This window comes from Cydia pomonella, chromosome 4 (assembly GCF_033807575.1).
Source record: "Cydia pomonella isolate Wapato2018A chromosome 4, ilCydPomo1, whole genome shotgun sequence".
NCBI lineage: Eukaryota > Metazoa > Arthropoda > Insecta > Lepidoptera > Tortricidae > Cydia > Cydia pomonella.
The window spans coordinates 23,857,048-23,865,312 of record NC_084706.1 but is presented as its reverse complement, the minus strand read 5'-3'; the positions used below and the strand labels follow the sequence as shown (position 1 = coordinate 23,865,312).

General features: G+C 35.0%; 1 long non-coding RNA gene across 2 annotated transcripts; it reads right to left on the bottom strand.

Moving 5' to 3' along the window:
• Positions 1–499: 499 nt before the first annotated feature.
• Positions 500–6,685, bottom strand: LOC133517301 (uncharacterized). Of its 2 annotated transcripts, none has more exons than XR_009799355.1 (2): positions 5,872–6,685; positions 500–2,827 (listed from the first exon to the last, which is right to left on the bottom strand). It is a non-coding gene; the product is annotated as an uncharacterized LOC133517301 (long non-coding RNA). The 2 variants fall into 2 exon arrangements; XR_009799354.1 differs by having other exon boundaries at positions 5,945–6,685.
• Between the last annotated feature and the right edge of the window lie 1,580 nt (positions 6,686–8,265).

Below are 8,265 nucleotides of genomic sequence, written 5' to 3'. Positions count from 1 at the left end.
TTGTAATTGTACGCCGTTGGAATAAGTTCGTAAACAAAAATATTTAGGTGTTATAATTGACAATCGCTTTAACTGGAGTGACCACATTGACTCAGTGTGCACGAGATTGCGAGCTTTAATGGCAAAAATACATATTCTACGAAATAAAATTCCATATAAGTAATATTAGCTTGGATATTTATAATGTGGAAAGCATAATTTCCTATGGGTTAAGTAGTCATGGCCGTACATTTAAGTCATACCCTGACAAAATATATACCTAAGCTGCAAGTTACGCTGCTAAAGTTAATAGTACCCCGTAAAATGCAATAGAACCTTTGTGGCTACCATGAGATCGGAATACGTTACTCTATATGGAGAACGTTACGGAAAATGTATGGAGAAAGTATACAGAGCTCCAAGCGGTTACATATGGTACTAAAAATTTTAACTGGTACCATGTGTAGAAGTCCATTGATTTAAAGCTCAGTAAATGGGGTTTATCATACAAACCACTGCATCCAGTTAATATTTCTTTTATTACATCGATACACCGTATTAACTAAGATCAAATCGTACATAATATCGGTCGACGGCATTCCGCCAAAATCTGACAGTTCTCTATATAAAACTAAAATGACCATAAACACAACAACCAAAAAGTATAAAGCCCGGTGCATACTACACGTTATTATCAGTATAAGGCCACATACAGGATATTAACTATTGAGATGCTTACAGCTTCGGCCATCCTTTTTTTTTTAAAGTGAGCCCTCTCACTAAAAGTAATTATAAACATTAATAACAACAGCAATATATCCTTACACCTTTATCGATATCAAAGATAAACATTCACAACAACAGTATTTGTAAACTTCTACACAGTATGGGCTCACATGAATCAATCATAGCCAATAATAACCTTTAGCCTTATTGGGAAATAAATCTTAACGCTTAACATGCTTGAATCTGAGATCATGTAAACAGTCATTGAATACAACCAACACCTGGTAGCATTAACAGCCTTCTTTAGATAGTCTTTCAATATATGAACTAACTTACAATCATGGTCTGCTCTAGGCAGTCTGCCAAAGTATAAACCAACCTCAACGATCACAGTCTGCCCTCAAGGCCTGATCTAAACAATTTGGCAAAGTATAATACATGATCGTAAACAATCACAATCGGCACTCAAGGCCTGCTCTAAATAGTTTGGCAAAGTATACTACATGATCATAAACAATCACAGTCTGCACACAAGGCCTGCTCTAAACAGTTTGGCAAAGTATAATATATGATCATAAACAATCACAGTCTGCACTCAAGGCCTGCTCTAAACAGTTGGGCAAAATATAATACATGATCATAAACAATCACAGTCTGCACTCAAGGCCTGCTCTAAACAGTTGGACAAAGTATAATACATGATCATAAACAATCACAGTCTGCACTCAAGGCCTGCTCTAAACAGTCTGGCAAAGTATAAATACATGATCATAAACAATCACAGTCTGCCTCAAGGCCTGCTCTAAACAGTTTGAAAAAGTATATAACATGATCAGAAGCAATCACAGTCTGCCCTTAAGGCCTGCTCTAAACAGTTTGGCAAAATATAATACATAACCACAAACAATCACAGTCTGCCCTCAAGGCCTGCTCTAAACAGTTTGGCAAAGTATAAATCAACATCAAAAATCACAGTCTGCCTTCAAGGCCTGCTCTAGACATCATTCCAAAGTATAAATTGTTATAGCCTGCTCTAGACTTGACTGGTCTAGACAGTCTGCCATCACGGCCTGCTCTAAAAGACAAGCTGCTATCAAAGCCTGTTCTAGACAGTCTGCCAAAACTCACACCTAATCATTTTAATGATTTAATTTGTTAGGGCCTGCTCTAGACTAGATTAGTCTAGACAGTCTGCCACAACGGCCTGCTCTAGAAGACAGGCTGCTATCATAGCCTGTTCTAGACAGTCTGCCAAACCTCACACCTAATCATTGTAATGATTTAATTTGTTATGGCCTGCTCTAGACTAGATTCGTCTAGACAGTCTGCCATCACGGCCTGCTCTAGAAGACAGGCTGCTATCATAGCCTGTTCTAGACAGTCTGCCAAACCTCACACCTAATCATTGTACTGATTTAATTTGTTATGGCCTGCTTCAGACTAGATTAGTCTAGACAGTCTGTCATCACGGCCTGCTCTAGAAGACAGGCTGCTATCATAGCCTGTTCTAGACAGTCTGCCTTCAAGGCCTACTCTGGGCAGTTTGTCAAAGTATAAACGAATATAATGAATCAGGCAACAAGGCCAACTTCTTCAATTTCAACATTTATTCAGCAAATAGGCCACAAGGGCACTTTTACACGTCAACATGGAATTTGCATACAATTTAAAAAAAAACACATCAACAATTATAAAATACAACTAACCGCAAATATCAATCCAAACAAATTACAAGTATCTCATATTACAAGTACCTTAACAGCATATATACCTACTTATGGCCTGTGGACAGTCTGCCATCAGGGCCTGCTCTAGATAGTCAGCCAAAGTATAAACTAACATAATAAACAGTCATGGCCTGCTCTAGACAGTCTGCCATTACGGCCTGTACTAGACAGTCTGCCAAACTGACCAACCCAACCAACCCAACACTCAGAGACTCTCGCTGGTCAGATGCAGATTGCTATATCCTGGACACGGCGTGTATAGTACGCCGGTTTCTCACTCAGCGGCCCTGGCCATCGGCAGCTTGGACCCTGCCCCACTGCTGACAGCACCATGTAATAGCTTAACCTTCTTTGCTTTAGTCAGCTCTTGCTGCGAGACCCTCGATTATCATCAACTTCATTCGTCCAGCCAGGTTACCAGCGTTGAAACATAAAACAAATAAAAATGTTATAATTATTGGCAGTAGCAAAGATCGTTTTAGTCACAGTCATCATTAACAATGAACATTTTATAAGCCATAATTATCGACACAGTCGATCATTATCAACATCATCAGTCGTTACTATAATATACCTAATCATCATCTATATTCTATATCGTCATCAAAGTCGATCATCATCATTCAGTCATTATCATCTTCAACATCATCAATCGTTACTATAATATACCTAATCATCATCTATATTCTATATCGTCATCAAAATCGATCATCATCGTTCAGTCAAGCATTATCGCCGACATTGTCATCGAAATCACCCAGCTCCGTTATCATCATCGATTTGGTGAGTTATTGACCGTTATAGACATCGAGGCAAACACCGTCGCTGACACCGTCACTGTAGACGACATGTTCAGTCATATACATAATCATCGTTATCGGAACTCTGTTGCCTAAGATTTTCCTTAGGTACCTGATTTACTCATAGGTGCTGAAATCGTAATCAGATGTCACAACATTAATTAAATAAAATGACATAAATATTCAATCAATTCATCAACACTGAAAATGATTACATTTAAAACGTGTTTTTTTTTGTTCGTTGTTACATCCGGTTATTGCCTATACTAGTGATGACAACACACTTCATGGCGAAAATGCAATCACTAATTTTGTGTTTATTAAACACGGTTGTTTTGCCTAAATATTTTTAATATCACCCACTTATTTCTTGTCATCACTGTACCTTCTGTCACAAAATCATGTGTGTCTTAATCAAGCTAAATTTTTATGATACAAAAATTTATGAATTACTTTATAAGGCTTCATTAAATTAAAATGTAATCTACTTTTAACTTCATTCATATAACTCACTCTGGTGTGTATATCCTTTGTTTAGGTCAATCACACAGTTCTTCACAAAACCATACTAAAATGTCTTAGTAAATAATTGGTGTTACCTGTTGTATTCATCAATTTTACATTTTAAGTCAATTTTCAATGACAATCCTGTAAGTCTTGTCTTTTCAAAGGAACACTGATTTTGTTAGCATATTAATTTTATATAAATTGATTTTCTCAAACTTTACAATGTTTTTATATAACTAAGTAAACTGCTTTTACCTTTGTAAGACACTTTCTGGTCGTGTCCATTACTTACACCTTTACCTACTTTTTAGTAACCTGAAATTTAATGATTGAATACCACTAACTGTTAAGTTTATTAACCTGAACCTGTCATACAATAATTATTTCAGATTCACCCTTAAAGCAAATGAAACTATAAGTCACTAATAAATTGTATTTCATAGCAACAATTCATGATTTCATTCGTGATTTGTTATTGGATTGTACAGCTGCATTATTTAAATTTTCATACCTAGTAAATTTAAGAAAAATAATACAACATTCATTGACTTATAAATTTCTTCATAAAGATGGGACTTACGGGCACCCAGTATGGTGCCAGCACAGCGGTGTCAGTGAATGCGAGCCAAGTGTGCACTCCAAAGTAACTATGCGACTGATGCAAACTCATCAACCATCAATATGCATTGTAGCAATCGAACTAGGCACACCAAATGAGAATGTTCGGTTATATGAATGGGCATATCTTTACTTTTGAAATCTTTGACAACACTAATATTTTCAACAATATGACCATGAGTGTTGACAGCACAGAAAAGTAATCTGTTCACTCAATCCTGTTAAACTAATGCTTTTATAGGCAGAATTTGCACTATGCTATTTGCACTTACTAAAATGCATAAAAAACACACAAACATAGATAAATACTGCTTCTCAACTATGTAAAGGTATTAAGTATTATATATAGTATTAATAGAGCTACAAGAATTCTAAATAAAAAGACTTGCATGATGTGAAATGTCAAAATCCAAAACGGGCCCGAGACATCAACATCATATTCCTTGAATGATAATAATGATGCTTTGAAATTGTAATTTATATTTTGGCACCGTAGAGGAACATGACAGCAGTAAATTGGTGCAAGTCTGTTTTACAATATAAAATGGTACTTAATATCATTAATGATATTAATTTAACTTCCTTGGTTTGTATGTGAGGTGTGAGGGTTAATACCTTCGCTGCAGCATTAAGTGTAACTCGTAATTAACCATACTTTGTATGGGGTCTTTCAACCACCTACCGCAGTGAAGATGTCAAGTCTGGAATAATATCCCTATAGTCCAATATGCAAAATTTCCATACATCAAATGATATCTAAAATTTCCAAAAATTCAGCACATTTATTTTCATCTTTAAATTGTATAAGTACCTATGTAAATATTTCTCATATACAAAATTAGATTATTGTGATGCTACATTTAAAACAATATTATGAAAAAGACATGAAACTATCAGTATCATTTCATATTTAAAAATCATATAGTGTGTGTGATTCCATTCATTCAGTTTTGTTTCTATTTGCCTCTCTTTAAATTCCCAGATAAATAATTTTCAATATACTTAGCAATGATAGGCAAGTAAATGCTTATACCTATATCATTCAATATCTTCAATTAACTTTTTTCTTTTGAATTTTCCCATATGAGTACCTAAAACCTAAATAACTTTTATAAATAAATAATTTGTTTGTTATCAAATCATAAACAAATTCATTTGTGTATTTTATCCAAAATGATTTAAATGATTTTTATTAAGATTCTATTGAGACCAAAGTAGATAGAAGTATATTTTAATGAGTGTGCTGCTTGCTAAAGGCCTCCTTTAGCTCTTTTTCTTTAAAACTATCATGGGCCACTGTCCTACAATTCTAGCCCGCTGACAGATTAAGTTCTTCCTCTCATCTTAGTTATACCATCATTCCATCATAGCAAAAACCTCTAGGATACCAATCCAATACCTTTTTTTTGTTATCTCTTAACATATATAAGTATTATATACTCATGCATAATTAAAAAAAACCTTTCATTGCCATTAGTCCATCCAAAAATAGTAATAGTCAACATTCAACTTACAGAATGTCATTATATAACTCAGTGTTAATAACTAGATTCACTGAGCACTTGCACTGCACAATGCCATCCTTACCGCATTGCCTTCCTTCATAACCATGTCACAGGCTCTTAAGTATGGCTCTTGTCTCACCAGAAAGTTGATGGTTGATTGATTGCGCTTGCATTTTCGAGATCTACTCTCATTGTATTCCGTCTCATCTCACAAAACCGAAAACAAACAATGACAAGAACACGGGTTAATAAATAGGTCAATACCATAGCAAATGTATGTAACTATGTACAGTACATTGAAAATTTAAAACAAAACTTTTGATTTATGCAAACGAAACGAACTGTCAATCGTTCTCTTTAGCGAGCAAAACAAACAAGCTAATGAAATCTTGTATCATTAAAATACTATCAACTCAACTGTTTCGACTATGAAACAAACATTTAAAAGACCAAGCAACTTACATTTTTATGCACCTCTATACAAGTGAAAATAAATTAAGTGCATCCAATATCTATGTGGGCATTTGAATTCATAATCCCGCTTTCTGAGATGTAGAAGTCCATTGATTTAAAGCTCAGTAAATGGGGTTTATCATACAAACCACTGCATCCAGTTAATATTTCTTTTATTACATCGATACACCGTATTAACTAAGATCAAATCGTACATAATATCGGTCGACGGCATTCCGCCAAAATCTGACAGTTCTCTATATAAAACTAAAATGACCATAAACACAACAACCAAAAAGTATAAAGCCCGGTGCATACTACACGTTATTATCAGTATAAGGCCACATACAGGATATTAACTATTGAGATGCTTACACATGAGTCACTAACGTTTTTACTTTATTGTTCGTCTAGTTTTCGATACGTGCCTAACTTCACACCTAAAGCGCCCTCTTCCTAACTATATAAAGAAAACTGAGCCAGAATTTTTCTAGTGTCAATAGTAAAATCTAATTACTATGGAGGGTAGAAGTAAGGAGAACAATCTATGTGTATGAAAAGTGTCCATCAAAATTCCTCAAAATTTTTTTGACTTTGATGAAAATATTCAAATCACTGACAGCGCACTTCACTCCGTCAATAACGTCTAAATTCATGTCATGTCCTTGAGTTACCCTAGCGCCAGCGGAGAGATTGCGAACTATTATTTACAGCTGCCAGCTGAACACTTTAGCAACAGTTTTCCCATTAGAGATTGTTCTCCTTACCTCTACCCTCCATACTCACCACTTTACGTGAGTGAATGTGACAGATGGCATCGAAAAATACCGTAGGTATAATTTCGACGTGACATTTCTGTCATCTTGTCAACGAAATAAATACACAGAATTTTCACGATTATCCTAGCAAATTCTCACCGTAATATATATTAATCTATAACAGTACGTGAAGTTCAAGCAAATATTTTAGGGACAAATCTATTAATGTGGATCGAATTATTCAATGTTTTTTTTTACATATAGACATGACAAGAGTGACATTAAGAAGAAAAGAATAAAGAAATCATGTGGCCTGCATTTATAAATAAGTCTATGGAGTTTAACAAAACCTCTAACATCCTCCCTTTTTGTTAAACGTTATAGGTTATATGTTAACCCAATAATGCGACATATTAATGTCATTCTCGGATTAGAAACTGGTTTCGTCAGTATGTCCGCACATTGGTATTCCGTTGGAACATACTTCACATTTAATTCATTTGAAGCAACTAGCTCTCTGACATAAAAGTGTCTTATGGCAATATGCTTCGTTCTTCTATGAAGTTCAGGATTCTGAGCCAGTTTTAAAGCAACTCATTTCGAAGTTCGAACAATTTATCAGTTAAATCATTTAAGTGTAAAAAATTGATAGTAAAATAAAGTTAATGTTAGTTGTTTGTTAGAGAAATTTTGTCCTGAATAATAATACTTTTGATTAGTATAATAAAATAGGGAGTGTTTTTTTTTTAATTTTAGTTGGTTCGAGTCCCGGGCGAGGCATGCGAGTTTTAGAATAAGTTCGCCTTTGTACAAATGATGTATGTTCTTTCATGTTTTATGTTTTTTTTTGTACAATAAAGTGTTTTACTACTACTACCTACTATTAATGTTAGCAAATTAAAATATTTTCGAATTTAAGGATTCTCTCTCCATATAAGTTCAATAAAGCGTAAGTGGGTGTGCTCAATAAAGCGAGGCGATACTTTACTCCGGGGCAAAGACTGCTGCTTTATAAATCGCAAGTCAGACCCCATATGGAGTATTGCTGTCACCTTTGGGCAGGAGCACCTGCATGCCAGCTTGGACCATTCGACTCAGTCCAAAGGCGCGCTGTACGAATCGTCGACGATCCCAAACTCACAAGCGGTATTGAACCTTTAAGTTTAAGGAGAGACTTGGCCTCCTTGTGTGT